This window comes from Pan troglodytes, chromosome 1 (genome assembly GCF_028858775.2).
Source record: "Pan troglodytes isolate AG18354 chromosome 1, NHGRI_mPanTro3-v2.0_pri, whole genome shotgun sequence".
In the NCBI taxonomy this organism is placed as follows: domain Eukaryota; kingdom Metazoa; phylum Chordata; class Mammalia; order Primates; family Hominidae; genus Pan; species Pan troglodytes.
Window position 1 is genome coordinate 120,264,963 of NC_072398.2, and position 15,529 is coordinate 120,280,491.

General features: G+C 35.6%; 1 long non-coding RNA gene across 1 annotated transcript in view; it reads left to right on the top strand.

Annotated features, from left to right (window-relative positions):
- Window positions 1-5,994: 5,994 nt before the first annotated feature.
- Window positions 5,995-15,529, top strand: part of LOC129144205 (uncharacterized) — a 50,770-nt gene continuing 41,235 nt past the window's right edge. The window contains exon 1 of the long non-coding RNA XR_008548398.2: window positions 5,995-6,184. This is a non-coding gene — a long non-coding RNA (uncharacterized LOC129144205). The remainder of the gene's footprint in view (window positions 6,185-15,529) is intronic.

Genomic DNA, 15,529 nt, shown 5'->3' on the forward strand with positions numbered 1-15,529 from the left:
CAGAATACTGTAACTCTCCATGGCAAGGTTTGCATTAACTCAAGTTTCGACCTCTGGGATGGGTGATTCCCCTCTGGCTAGGGCTGGTTTAAGTTCTCCCTCCATGGGTGGGCATCAGGTGAGTTTGGTTTTCTCCAACAAGACAGCACTGAGTTCAATGTCCCGCAATTGCTGTGCTCTCCCTCCTCAGCACCCAGAGATGCCCTCCACACAACCTGGCCTCTACACCACCTGGCTGCTGTTGGGGGGTTTGGGGAGGGGTGGAGTCAGTGATTCAAGGCTTTTTTTCCCTATGTCTTCAAGGCCTCTTTCAGCAGTACACAGTTAAAACCAGGTACTGAGTGCTCACCTGATTTTTGGTTCTTATGAAGGTGTTCTTTCTGTGTAGATAGTTGCTAAATTAGTGACCTTGTGGGGGCAGCAGGGACCATTGGTGGAGCCGTCTATTCTGCCATCTTGCTCTGCCTCAAGATCTTGGCTTCTAAACACCATTCTCAACATGAGAAACCAATGCTTTTTGGAGAAGCTGATTTCAGAGCTGAGCAAGGAAAATATAAGATGAGCCTAGAACATCTTGTGATGTCAGAAGGTAAGAAAATATTTTGTAACAAATGGGGGCTTATCAAAGAAACAGAGGAGCCAACCTAAAGAAGTTACTAATGACCAAAGTTGGAATAATTTGAACAATAAAATAAATAGTATTTGACCGCTAGAATAAAATATACCTATTAATCTATACCAATATGAGACTGAAGCACTGCCAACTATCCCAAGAGGGAAACTTTTTAATCTATACCAATATAAAAATCAAATAAATAAAAGAGGGGAAAGGAAGCGTTCTTCATTACAGTTGAATTCCAATTAATAATTGTCGATGGAAAGAGAAAATAGAGATTCATCATTGCAAATGCCCTAGTAATAGTAGCTGCAGACAAGATTCACCAATGGATGCTAAAATGAGTGGGCAAAAGTTCGAGGAGAAATAGGATTTCCATAGCCTCCAAAGAAGATACTTATTAACTATAAACAGAAAGACAGCAACTTTGTAGCAGAGAAACCTAGCAGATACCAACAAAAATGATCAAGATAAACATCAATAATAAAACATTACATGCTCATGGATAGGAAGAATCAATATCATAAAAATGGCCATATTGCCCAAGGTAATTCATAGATTCAATGCTACCCATTAATGGTAGCCCATTAAGCTACCACTGACTTTCTTCACAGAATTGGAAAAAACTACTTTAAAGTTCACATGGAACCAAAAAAGAGCCCACATTGCCAAGACAATCCTAAGCAAAAAGAACAAAGCTGGAGGCATCATGCTACCTGACTTCAAACTATACTACAAGGTTACAGTAACCAAAACAGCATGGTACTGGTACCAAAACAGATATATAGACCAATGGAACAGAACAGAGGCATCAGAAATAACACCACACATCTACAACCATCTGATCTTTGACAAACCTGACAAAAACAAGAAATGGGGAAAGATTCCCTATTTAATAAATGGTGCTGGGAAAACTGGCTAGCCATATGTAGAAAGCTGAAACTGGATCCCTTACTTACACCGTATTCAAAAATTCACTCAAAATGGATTGAAGACTTAAATGTAAGACCTACCACCATAAAAACCCTAGAAGAAAGTCTAGGCAATACCATTCAGGACATAGGCATGGGCAAAGACTTCGTGACTAAAACACCAAAAGCAATGGCAACAAAAGCCAAAATAGACAAATGGGATCTAATTAAACCAAAGAGCTTCTGCACAGCAAAAGAAACTCATCAGAGTTAACAGGCAACCTACAGAATGGGAGAAAATCTTTGCAATCTACCCATCTGACAAAGGCTAATATCCAGAATATACAAAGAACTTAAACAAATTTCCAAGAAAAAAACAACCCCAACAAAAAGGGGGCAAAGGATATGAACAGACACATCTCAAAAGAATACATTTATGCAGCCAACAAACATGAAAAAATGCTCATCATCATTGGTCATCAGAGAAATGCAATCAAAACCACAATGAGATACCATCTCATGCCAGTTAGAATGGCGAGCATTTAAAAGTCATGAAACAACAGATACTGGAGAGGACGTGGAGAAATAGGAACACTTTTACACTGTTGGTGGGAGTGTAAATTAGTTCAACCATTGTGGAAGACAGTGTGGTGATTCCTCAAGGATCTAGAACTAGAAATACCATTTGACCCAGCAATCCCATTACTGGGTATATACCCAAAGGATTTTAAATCATGCTACTATAAAGACACATGCACACATATGTTTCTTGCGCCGCTATTCACAATAGCAAAGATTTGGAGCCAACCCAAATGTCCATCAATGATAGACTGGATTAAGAAAATGTGGCACATATACACCATGGAATACTATGCAGCCATGAAAAAGGATGAGTTCATGTCCTTTGCAGGGACATGGATGAAGCTGGAAACCATCATTCTAAGCAAACTGTCACAAGGAGAGAAAACCAAACACCGCATGTTCTCACTCATAGGTGGGAATTGAACAACGAGAACACATGGACACACAGAGGGGAACATCACACAGCAGGGCCTGTCGGGGGTTGGGGGGCTGGGGTAGGGATAGCATTACGAGAAATACCTAATGTAAATGACGAGTTGATGGATGCAGCAAACCAGCATGGCACATGTATACCTATGTAATAAACCTGCATGTCGTGCACATGTACCCTAGAACTTAAAGTATTAAAAAAAAAAAAAAAAGGTCATGCTGCCTTTTGATGGTACCCACAGGCTGGATGACAGGGTCAAGATGCCAGCCCACTAAGTCCATCATCAGAAAGAAACTTGGGGCCAGCCCGTCTCCTAAAAGCTGAGTATGTTGCACAGATTGCTGGTTTTAAATAGGATATTCTAATAAACATTGTTATTATTTAAAAAAAGACATATCAACATCATCAATACCTTAATATAATGCACAATGAAAGACTTTTTGTGCATATTGTGGTAGTCTTGCCAAAAATACAAAGCCTTCTGTAATGGACTGAATGTTTTTGTCCCCCCCTAAAATTCATATATTGAAGCATTAACCCCCAGTATAACTGTAGTTGGAGATGATGCCTCTATGAAAGTAATTAAGATTATAGTTACTTGAGATCATAAAGGTGGGACCTTAATCCAATAGTATATTAGAGTCCTTATAAGAAAGGGCATCAGACAGCTCATTTTCTAATTCCCCACCGCTCCATGCCTGCACACAGAGGAAAGGCCATGTAAGGAAACAGTGAGAAGGTAGGCATCTGCAAGCGGAGAAAAGAGCCCTCACCACAAACGGATCAGCTGAACTCTTGATCCTAGCTTTCAAAACCGTGAGAAATAAATTTCTGTTGTTTAAACCATCCAATCTGTGTTTCATTGTTATGGTAGCTTGAGCAGACTATTACAATTTCCAATCATGAGAAAAATGCTTTAACAAATAAACCCAAATTGAGGGACATTCTACAAAATGGCTGATTAGCAATCTTCCAAGTGTCAAGTCATGAAAGATAAGGAAAAAATTGAAGAACTGTTGCCGACTGGAAATGACTAAGAAAGGAAAACAAAAACAATATATGACTCTGGATAGGATGCCAGACATAAAAAGAACACATAGGAAAAAACTGTGTGAAAATCAAATAAGGTCTGTAGTTTAGTTAATAATATCACACCAAATGTTGATTTCCTTTTCTTCAAAAAACTTTTATTTTAGGTGCAGGGGTACATGTACAGCTTTATTATGTGGTAAACTTGTGTCACGGGAGTTTGATGTACAGATTATTTCATCACCCAGGTGCTGAGACTAGTACCTAATAGTTCTTTTTTCTGTTCCTCTCTTTCCTCCTACCTTCTCTCCTGGTAGGCCCCAGTATCTGTTGTTTCCTCTTTGTTTCCATGTGATCTCATCATTTAGCTCCCACTTATAAGTGAGAACATGTGGTATTTGGTTTTCTGTTCCTGCGTTAGTTTGCTGAGGATAATGGCCTCTAGCTCCATCCATGTTTCTCAAAAAACATGATCTCATTCTTTTTTGTAAACTATGCTTCTGACAAAGATCTAATATCCAGCACCTATAAGGAACTTAAACAAATTTATAAGAAAAAAACCCCATTAAAAAGTAGACAAAGTACATGATCAGACACTTTTCAAAAGAAGACATACATGCGGGCCACAAGCATATGAAAAAAAGCTCAATATCACTGAGCAGTAGAGAAATGCAAATCAAAACCACAATGAGATACCATCTTACATCAGTCAGAATGACTATTATTCAAAAGTCAAAAAATAACAGATGCTGGTGAGGTTGTGGAGAAAAGGCAATGCTTATACACTGTTGGTGAAAGTGTAAGGTAGTTCAATCCTTATGGAAAGCAGTATGGTGATTCCTCAAAGAGCCAAAACCGAATTACCATTTGACCCAGCAATCCCATTACTGGGTATATACCCAAAGGAATAGAAATCATTCTATCATAAAGACACATGCATATGTATGTTCATTGTAGCACTATTCACAATAGCAAGGACATGGAAGCAATCTAAATGCCCATCAATGACAGACTGGATAAAGCAAATGTGGTATGTATACACCATGGAATACTATGCAGCCATAAACAATTTCTTGTTTTGATGTTGGGTGTTTACGTTAGGGAAAGTACAGTGAGGGATATAAGGAAGCTCTGTATTACGTTTGCAATTTTTATGTAGGTATAAAATTCGATGAAAATAAAAAGGTTTAAAACAAAGTCTTAAAAATATAAATCACAGCAAGTCACTCTCCTGTTCAGAACTCTCTAGTGATGTTTTATCTCACTCAAAGTAGATGGCAAATTCTACACAATGACCTAAAAGCCCTACATTAATTTTCCCCATCTGTCTGTCCTCTCTAACCTCACCTACTAGTCCTCTGTCACCACTGAACTTCAGTAAACTAGCTGCTTGCTGGTTGTTAAATATAGTAGGCATATTCCCAGTCTTTGCATTGATTTTTTCCCCCTCACTCTCTGGAAAGTTCCTCTTCTAGCTAGCTGCATGGCCTGCTCCCTGTCCCCACCACTTTGTTTAATATTACACTCACTAGCTTCTTAGAATCTCGTATTCTAACATTTTTTCCTACAGCGCTTATCATTGTTCATATTCTAAATAGTTTACTTATTTAATTCTATTATTGTTTGTTGATACACACTAGAGTTTAAGATACACAAAGGGAGAGACATTTGACTGTTTTGTTCACTGATGAATTACCACTGAACATAAATGCAGAAGGTATAAATAGTCACATGAAGGCTGCTTCACCTCCAATGTCTCATTCTAGTTTCAAGAGCAGGAAGAAGGAAGTGATAAAGGAAGAAATATGTTAGAAAAGCAAAACCTCTTTTCATGTGTCATTGGATCACTGGCCAAAACTGTGTTACATAGCCACCTCTAATTGCAATGAAGGCTAGGAACATTACTATTCAACAAACAAAATTGTATTTTTATTGGTAAGAAAGCAAGGGGACAAATTACTGGATAGCTACTGATAATATCAGTATATCTAGACACTTGTAACAAAAGGGTTAGGTTATAAAGACAAAGAATGAATACAAAAACTATTCAGACCTACCGCGCCAAAACTAGTGTTACTTAAAAGATAGCCAAAAACTGCCAGGAATTTTTACTTTTGTTTTAATAATACTGAGGGAAAACAGCACTTTTACAGAGTTCAGAGGGAAAACATGTAGATCAAGGATTTTCTACACATGCACTTCTTGAATGATGTATAAGATGAAGGAAAAGATATTTTCAAGTATTCAAGAACTCAGAAAAGATACTCACATTTCTTTTTAAATAAAATTTTTAAAATATGTACTATAACAGCTGCTTATTATGTGTTTTTTAAGAAAACTATTTCTACCTCTGATGGTTTTGTAATATGTCAGCCTGGCTAGGGTGAACTACATTTCCCAGAATTCACTTTTTTGTAGATTTCTAGTTAGGGTGGACTGCAAGAGACATTACTGTGGAAAACCTGGAAGGCAAAAGTGAAGCAGCAGCCATTTTGTAGCTGACCCGTATTGTCTCTGATCTACTGACTCATCTCATTGGCATGAAGCAGTGGCCACATCTGAAACTACTCCATCATCCCCTGGATCTTTCTTCAGCTTCTCTTACTCCTTGCCCAGGTAATTGTGTTTAGCTCTGTAACAAAGACTTCTGGCTACTGGAGGCCACCCATACCATTAATGTCAGAGACACTAAGAACCAACATAGGTTTCAATAGGTCCTCATGAGCTTCAGGTTATTCCTCTGTGTTCCAGCGTGTTCTTGCTCGCTCACACTACATTTATCTTTTTTTAATTCCTGACTTCTTATATTATGGACTCCAAGTTCTAGGATCAGGAGGAAAGACAATAGCTCCTCACAAGGAGGCAAGAAGTTCAGATCCCTGGAGCAAATTACTTTACACACACATACAGATTCACACACATACTCCACATTTTAGTGATTCTGCTCCTCTGATTGAAACGTAACTATACACTATTCTGAATTTACAAAGAAATTATCACATAATTTCTTCTAAGAGTTTTTAGAATTTCGCCTTTCAAACAGACTGGTCTTTAATTCACCTCATACTGATTTTACATGTATAGTGTGAATGAAGAGTCCAGTTTCATTTCTTTCCATATGGATAACCATTGTCCCAACATTCTTAATTGAAAAGTCTACCTTTTCTCAACTGATCTGTAATACCAAATTTATTATATGGCAAGTGTCCATATATGTCTGGGTTTATTTTCTAGTCTTTCTCTTAGGTTCCATTGGTATATCTATTTCTCAGTGCACACTTATGTCTTAATTACAATAGCTTTAACATAAATCTTGGCAGATACCCTATTTATTCTTTTTCCGCAGAAGTATCTTGACATTCTTGATCCTTTGTACTTTTATACAAATTGTAGAATTATCTTGTCAAATTCCATAATGCCATCTGTTGGCTATGTATTGGGGTTGAATGGAAACAATAGATTAATGCGGAGGTAATTGATACATATAAAATGTTGAGAGATGCAATCTCTAAGCATGGTACATTTCTTCATTTATTTAAGTCTTTTGTAATGTCTTTCTAAGTTTTACTTTAAACTCTAATATTTTCTTTAAAAGGTCTTGTACAACTTTTTGGAGATTTATTTTTAGTTTCTTAATCTTTTGATATATTAAAAACAGTAATTAAAATATTTTTAGTGTGAAGTGTAATATATAACTCTAAAAGTGCTTAGTATAAATATAATATATATATTAATGTGTAATTTTTCATTCAATATTCTAGATTCATCCATCAGTTTCTTTCCGTTGCCATGTGATATATTATTGTATGAATATACCACCATTTCCATTTTATTGTTGATAGACATTAGGGCTTTTTATCTTCTATTCCCTTAGCCTAACTATCCTTGTGCCAATATTGTGTTGTCATGATTACCCTAGCCTCATTATGTCTTTATATTTGATAGATCAAGTCTTTTACCTTATACTTCACCAAGGATATATTGGCTATTTCCAGTTCTTTGAATTTCCATATAAATTTTAGAATTGTTGTCTTACACATACACAATATTGTGCTTTTGATTATGATGATATTTAAAACTATAAATCAATTTTGGGTGAAAATGACATTTTTACCAATCTTTTCCATCCATCATATTTATCTATTTATTTGGGTCTATCTTAATTTCTCTCAGTAAAATTTTGTGGTTTTCTCCATAGAATTCTTACACATTTGTTATTAGATTTATTCTTTTATTTGCTTGATTAAAGTATTTTTATAATATCTGGCTTCAATTTTGTTTTCTACCTGATTATTGTTAGCATATCAAAATATAATTTACATTTGTATATTGACTATGTACCCAATAACCTTGCTAAACTCTCTCATTCTAGATAATTCATCTCATTAGATTAAATTGGATAGACCAATTCTAACAGATTGGTTTACCTGCAGATGTTTTGGATTTTCTACATATACAATTACATATTATATGTAACGAATGATGGTTTTGTTTATCCCTTTCTCATCCTTTTATCTTATCTCTTTTTTTGTCTTATTCTCTTGCTGTAGAATCTCTAGTATGATACTAAATTATTATTTCCTTCTCAATATGAGAGAGAAATTTTTCAACATTTCCCCATGAAGAATGATGTTTGTTGTATTTTTTTTGTAAATACTCTCTTTTACTGTGTATTGGTCCGGGTTCTACAGAAAAACAGAACCAATAGAGTGTGTATGTGTATGTGTATGCGCGTGTGAAGAGAGAGAGAGAGAAAGATTTTAAGAAATTGGTTTATGTGACTGTGGAGGCTGGCATGCCCAAGATCTGCAGAGTAGGCTGACAGGTTGGAGACTGACCTGAGGAAAGAGTTGCAATTTGAGTCCAAAGGCAGTCTGATGGCAGAATTCCCTCTTTGAGGAAGGTCAGTTTGTTTGTTTGTTTGTTTTTCTTAAGGCCTTCAACTGATTGGATGAAGCTCACCCACATTATAGAGGGAAATCTGCTTTACCCAAAACTACTGAGTTAAATGTTAATCCCATTTATAAAAACCTTCACATAAACATCAAGAATGTTGTTTTACCAAATATCTGTGTACTGTAACCTAGCCAAGTTGATACATAAAATTAATCATCATTGTAGATTTTTAAAGTTTCCTTATACTACTAGTTCATTAAAAGGTGTTTGTTTTAATAATTAGTGAATGTTAAAATTATGTGAAATACTTTCTGGACATCTGTTGAGATGATCATATGTTTTTCTCTTTTATTTGATTAATATGATGAATTATGTTAGTTTTCTAATGCATTCCTAAAATAAACTTAACTTGATCATAATCTTTTATCCATTTTTCTAGGATAAATGCTGCTAATATTTTGTTTATAATTTTTGCATCTATGTTCATGAGTGAGAATGGCTATAATTTTTCTTTATCATAATGTTCTTTTTAAGTTTTGGTATTAAGCTGATATGGTTAGGCTTTGTATCCCCACCCAAATCTCATTTTGAATTGCAATCCCCATAATCCCCATAATTGTCACATGTCAAAGGAGAGACAAGGTGGAGGTAATTGAATCATGGGGGCGGTTTCCCCCATGTTGTTCTCATGATAGTGAGTTCTCACGACAGTGAGTTCTCACAAGATCTGATGGTTTTATAAGGGGCTCTATCCCCTTCACTTGGCCCTTCTTCATGCCACCTTGTGAAGAAGGCACCTTGCTTCCTCTTTGCCCTCTGCCATGATTGTAAATTTCCTGAGGCCTTCCCACCATGTGGAACTGTGAGTCAATTAAACTTCTTTCCTTTATAGCAGTATGAAAACAGACTAATACATAAGCCTGGGGAGTATTCTCTTTTTTTAATCTGGAGTTTTTTGAGAAACATTACAATAATTTCTTTTTTAATATTTTGTAGAATTCACCAGTGAAACCATTTGGGACTAGATTTTCTTTATGGTAATATTTTTTATTATTGATCCAATTTTGTAAATGGCTATCGGACTAGTCATGTTTTCTGCTTGAAATATTTTTGGTAAATTAAATTCCTAGGAATTTTTCCAGTTCAACTAACTTTTAATGTATTGTCATAAAGTTATTCACAATACTTTTATATCTGTTTAATGTCTCTAGAATCTCTAGTGATATCTCCTTTTCATTCTTTGTATTTGTAACGTGACTTTTCCTTTTTATCTACAACAATCTTACCAGAAGGTTTCATTTTTGCTAAATTTTTGAAAGAACCTGTTTCGAGTTTTATTGATCCTATCTTCTACATGTTATTACATATCTTTAATTCCTGTATGAATGTTAATGTTTATTTTGTTCTACTTCTTACAGATTATTTTTGACATTCTGTTTTTACTTCCTAAGGTGAATGCTCAGCTCTTTAATATTCACTCTTTTTTCTCTTCTAATATATGAATTTAGAAAACAAATGTCACTCTGGCACTTGTTTAACTGCATCTCCTACATTTTATCTGTTCTGAAAAATTTTTGGCCACTATCTCTCAATGGTATTTTCTCTGAGTTTTAGTTTAAACATTTTCTAATTGCCATTGTTTATTTCTTTAATTCATGGCTACTTAGGAGTGTATTTCTTATTTTTCAAATATATAAAGATTTTCTGATTCTTTTTGTTATTGATTTCTACCAAAATTGCATCATGATAAAAAATTTTCATGTGATTTTTATCTTTTTATTTTTTTGAGACTCGATTTATGACCCTTGCACATGATAAAATTTGGTAAATGTTCATTTATGTGGTAGACTAATAATGCCCCTTCCCCAAAGATGTTGATGTCCAAATACCTGCAACCTATGAATATTTTTTCTTACATGGTAAAAGAAACTTTGTTGATATGGTAAGTTAGAGTTTTGTTGTTGTTGTTTTTGAGATGGAATCTTGCTGTGTCTCGCAGGCTGGAGTGCAGTGGTGCGATCTCGGCTCACTGCAACCTCCGCCTCCCGGGTTGAAGAGATTCTCCTGCCTCAGCCTCCAGAGTAGCTGGGGCTACAGGTGTGCACCACCACACCCGGCTAATTTTTATATTTTTAGTAGAGATGGGGTTTCACCCTGTTAGCTGGTCTGGAATTCCTGACCTCAGACAATCCGCCCGCCTCAGCCTCCCAAAGTGCTGGTATTACAGGTGTGAGCCACCCTACCTGGCCAAGTTAGAGTTCTTGAGGTGTGGAAGTTATCCTGGATTATCCAGGTGGGTCCAATGTAATCACAAGAGGAAGAGAAGGACAGCTTTGACTATGGAGGAGATAAGGCAATGTTACGATGGAAGCAGAGTCTGGAGTGATGTGGCCAAGACCCAAGAAATGCCATAGCCTCTAGAAGCTGAAGAGGCAAAGAATAGATTCTCCATTAATGCATGCAGAATGAACAGAAATGCTGAGACTTTGACTTTAACCTTTTAAAACTCATTCTGGGCATCTGATATCCAGAACTATGAGAGAACAAATCTGTGTTGTTTTAAGCCATTAAGTTTGTGGTAATTTGTTACAGTAGCAATAGAAAACAACTACAATGTGTGTTTATTTGAAAACAGTTTGTATTATTCATATTGGACGGATAACTTTATATATATGGGTTTGTTAGGACAATTTTATTAATCACGTTTCCTAAATCTTCTCTTTCTTTACTGATTTTTTTTTTACATCTACTAATTCTATTTACCTGTTTTTGTTTTATGCTGCTATAACAGAATATCTGAAACTAGGTAATTTCTAAAAACAGAAATTTATTTCCCCACAGTTCTGGAGGCTGGGAAGTCCAGGATCAAAGCCCCAACATGTGGTGAGGGCCTTCTTGCTGCATCATAACATTGCAGAAGGCACATGATATGAGAGAGGGAAGAAGGCTGAACTCATCCTTTGTAACGAATCCACTCCCACAATAATGATTTCACTTCCCCAATAATGGCATTAATCAATTCATGAGGGCAGAACCCTCAAATCCTAATCATCTCTTAAAGGTACTACCTCTCTACATATACATCATAGAATACTATGCAGCCATAAAAAAGAACAAGATCATATTTTTTGCCGGGACATGGATAGAGCAGGAGGTTTATCCTTTTCCTTAGCAAACTAACACAGGAACTCAAAACCAAATACCACATGTTCTCACTTATAAGTGGGAGCTAAATGATGACAACTCATAAACATAAAGAAAGGAACAACAGACACTGAGGTCTACATAAGGTTGTAGGGTGGGAGGAGGGAGAGGAGCAGAAAAGATAATATTGAGTACTGGGTTTAACACCTGGGTGATGACATAATCTGTACAACAAACCCTCATAACACAAGTTTGTATACCAAACCTTCACATATACCCCTGAAACTAAAATAAAAGCTTTTTTTAAAAAAGGTACCACCTCTCATCACTGTTGTCTTGAGTCTTAAGTTTCTAACACATGAACTTTAGGAGGCACGTCTAAACCATAGCACTATCACTGAAAAAAAGTTTGCTAGACATATCCCACTATAATTATCTACTTGTCTATTTCTCTCTATGGTTCTGTCAGTCATCGCCTTTATAAATTTTGAGACTATATAATTTGACATATAAAATTTTTTAAATTGCTATTATTTTGGTGACTTGAAGTGGTCTTTCACTTATAATAATGTTATTTTCCTTAAACTATTATTTTGCCTGATTTTAATAAAGCTTTTTTGTTGCATTAGTTAAATTTTGTTTTTATTCAATTTTATGATTTTTTAAAAAGTTGGACCTTTAATTGTTTTACATTTGGTGTTTCCATTGAAATATTTGGATTCACATTTCCATTTTATTTTTTATTGTTTATTAGTCCCAACAGAAAAGTCCTTTCTTGATATTTTTTGACTGAATATGTTTTCCTTTTTAATCATTTCATTTTTTTTCTATTAGTTTAGAAGTTATTCATACTATTTCTGTACTTTCACTGGTAACCCAAGCATTGAAAACATGAACACTTAACTACCAAATTCTTAACTTAATTAAAACCTTTACTCACCTACCAGATGATACAAAGCTTTTAGAACACTTTAACTTCATATACACACCTCACAATTCAAATGTTATTGTCTGGGAATTTGAGTAGACCTTTTAAGTACATTTTAAACTTCATAAACATTATTCTGGTTTTAGAAAGTCATGTTCATTTATACTTGCCCACTTTTTTCCCTCTCTTCATTTATTCTTGTATCTTAGACATTCTCCCTAGGACCACTTTCCATTTGCCTGAAGTATATCTTTTAGAATTTCTTCTAAATAGATTTTGCTGTTCATAAATTCTCCCACTTGTCTCAAATTGTTTTTATTTCACTTCAACCTTTTAAATTAATACACTTTATTTATTAGAGCAGTTTTAGGTTCACAGCAAAATGGAGTGGAAAGTACAAATTTTCTATATATGCCTTTTCCCCACCGCATGTACAGCTTCTTCCACTATCGACAGCCCCCATCATAGTGGTGTATTTGTTACAATCAATGAATTTGCACTAACACATCGTTATCACCCCAAAGTCCAGAGTTTAAGATTCACTTTTGGTGTTGTACGTTTTATGGGTTTTGACAAATGTTATAATGACACGTATCTACCATTGTAGTATTATAAGAAATAATTTCACTGCCATAAAAAATCCTCTGTGCTCTGCCTATTTATTTCTCCCTCCCCACTAACCCCTGGTAACTACTGATCCTTTTATTGTCACCATTGTTTTGCCTTTTCCAGAATGTCTTATAGCTGGAATCATACATTAGGTAGCCTTCAGATTGGCTTATTTCACTTAGTAATATGCATTTAGGGTTCCTTCATGTCTTTTTGTAGCTTGGTAATTTTTTTTCGCATTGAATAATATTCTATTGTCTGGATTTACCACAGTTTGTCCATTCATCTACTGAAGTATGTCTTAGTTGCTCTCAAGTTTTGGCAATTATTAATAAAGTTGTTATAAACATCTATATGCAGGTTTCTGTATGAACATAAGTTTTCAATTCTTTTGGGTAAACACCAAAGAGAGCATGATTGCTGGATCATGCAGTAAGAGCATGCTCAGTTTTGCAAGACTATATTCCAAAGTGGGTGTACTTTTTTATTACCACCAGCCACTAGTGAATGAGAGACTTCTGGTTGTTTCACATCCTCCAAGCATTTGATGGTGTCTGCATTTTGGATTTGGGCCATTCTAATAGATATGTATTATATCTCATTGTCTTAGTTTGCAATTTCCTAATGACATATGATGTTGAACATCTTTTTATATGTTTATTTGTCATCTGTATATCTTCTTTGATGAGATGCCTGTTCACATCTTTTGCCTATGTTTTAATTAGGTGGCTCATTTTCTTATTGTTCAGTTTTAAGAGTTCTTGGGTTATTTTGGATAACGACCCTTTGTCAGATGTGCCTGCAAATATTTTCTCCTAGTCTGTGGCTTGCCTTCTAATTCTCTTTTTATTATTTTCATTTTGAAAGACATTTTCATTGAGCATAGAATTCTAATTTGGCAGTTATTTTTCTTTAGCTTTGAAGTTATCATACTACTGATTTTAGCCTCCAGAAAAGTTTAGCCAATTTACCACTTTTTGGAAGATAATCTTTTTTTTGTTTGGAGGTTGTATTAGTTAGGGTTCCCTAGAGGGACGGAACTAATAGGATAGATAGATAGATATAAAGGGGAGTTTAATAAGTATTAACTTACACGATCATAAGGTCCCACAATAGGCTGTCTGCAAGCTTGAGGAGCAAGAGAGTTAGTCCAAACTTCAAAACTGAAGAACTAGGAGTCCGATGTTTGAGGGCAGGAAGCATCCAGCACAGGAGAAAGATGCAGGCTGGAAGACTAGGCCAGTCACACGTTTTCGAGTTTTTCTGCCGGCTTTATATTCGCTGGCAGCTGATTAGATTGTGCCCACCAGATTAAAGGTGGGTCTGCCTTCCCCAGCCCAGTGACTCAAATGTTAATCTCCTTTGGCAACACCCTCACAGACACACCCAGGAACAATACTTTGCATCCTTCAATCCAATCAAGTTGACACTCAGTATTAACCATCACAGATGTTTTAAGGATTTTTCCCATTGACTTTGGTTTTCTAGTTTCACTATGTTGTGCCATTTACTTTGTCAGGTACTTGTAGGTACCACTCATAAGAAACCACCTCAAAGTAAATGTATAGCCAGCGATTTCTTGGCTGACCTAAGCTATGTCTAACTCAGGTGTAAACTGGAGGGCCAGGCCGTGGCTCCCACTTCTTATGTCCAGTTTTGTATTCCCTAAATATTATGCTCTGTTTCCTGGCAGAGAAACTCCTTCCAACTGGGTGGAGGGAGTGGTTTTTCTTCTGGTTGGCTCTTAATCTGAGTGTGTAGTTCTTTAGTGTCCAGTGTAATGTGTGGAGAAGATCTCCTGTAAGACTCCTTGCCTGGGGAAGTTCTTCCTCTGACTTCTGTGCCATGAAGACTCTGAACCAAAGCCCAAGTGTGTGAGGTCTCTAAATGCTCAATACACTTTTGGGTGCTGATGTTTTGCCTGTCTTTCTCATAAAATTGGCCTTGGAGTTTTCTCACTGTCTCTTCAAGTTGTCCATTCTTCTAAGGTGATTTTACAAATATTTTATCCCTCATTTCTATTATTTTCAGTGAGATAGTATATCCAAATAACCTCATCACAATTATCAGAAAACTAAATCTCCTGAGTTTTTTTCTTTCATTTTATAATTCTTTGTCATTTATACATAACGTTTAATTAATCTTTGGATTTGATATATCTTTATCAACTATGATACATTTTTAAATGTTTTGTCTATTAGTAATAATGGATTGACTATAAAATAAAATCATTATCATCTATGAGTAATAACAATATTATTTCTCCCTTTCCATTCTTATTTTTTGTTCCTGTCTTACTACACAGTCCTGATCTTCAGGACAGTGCTGAGTATTAGTGACAGCACACAATCTTATCTTGACATCAGTCTCAAAGGGAATGTTCG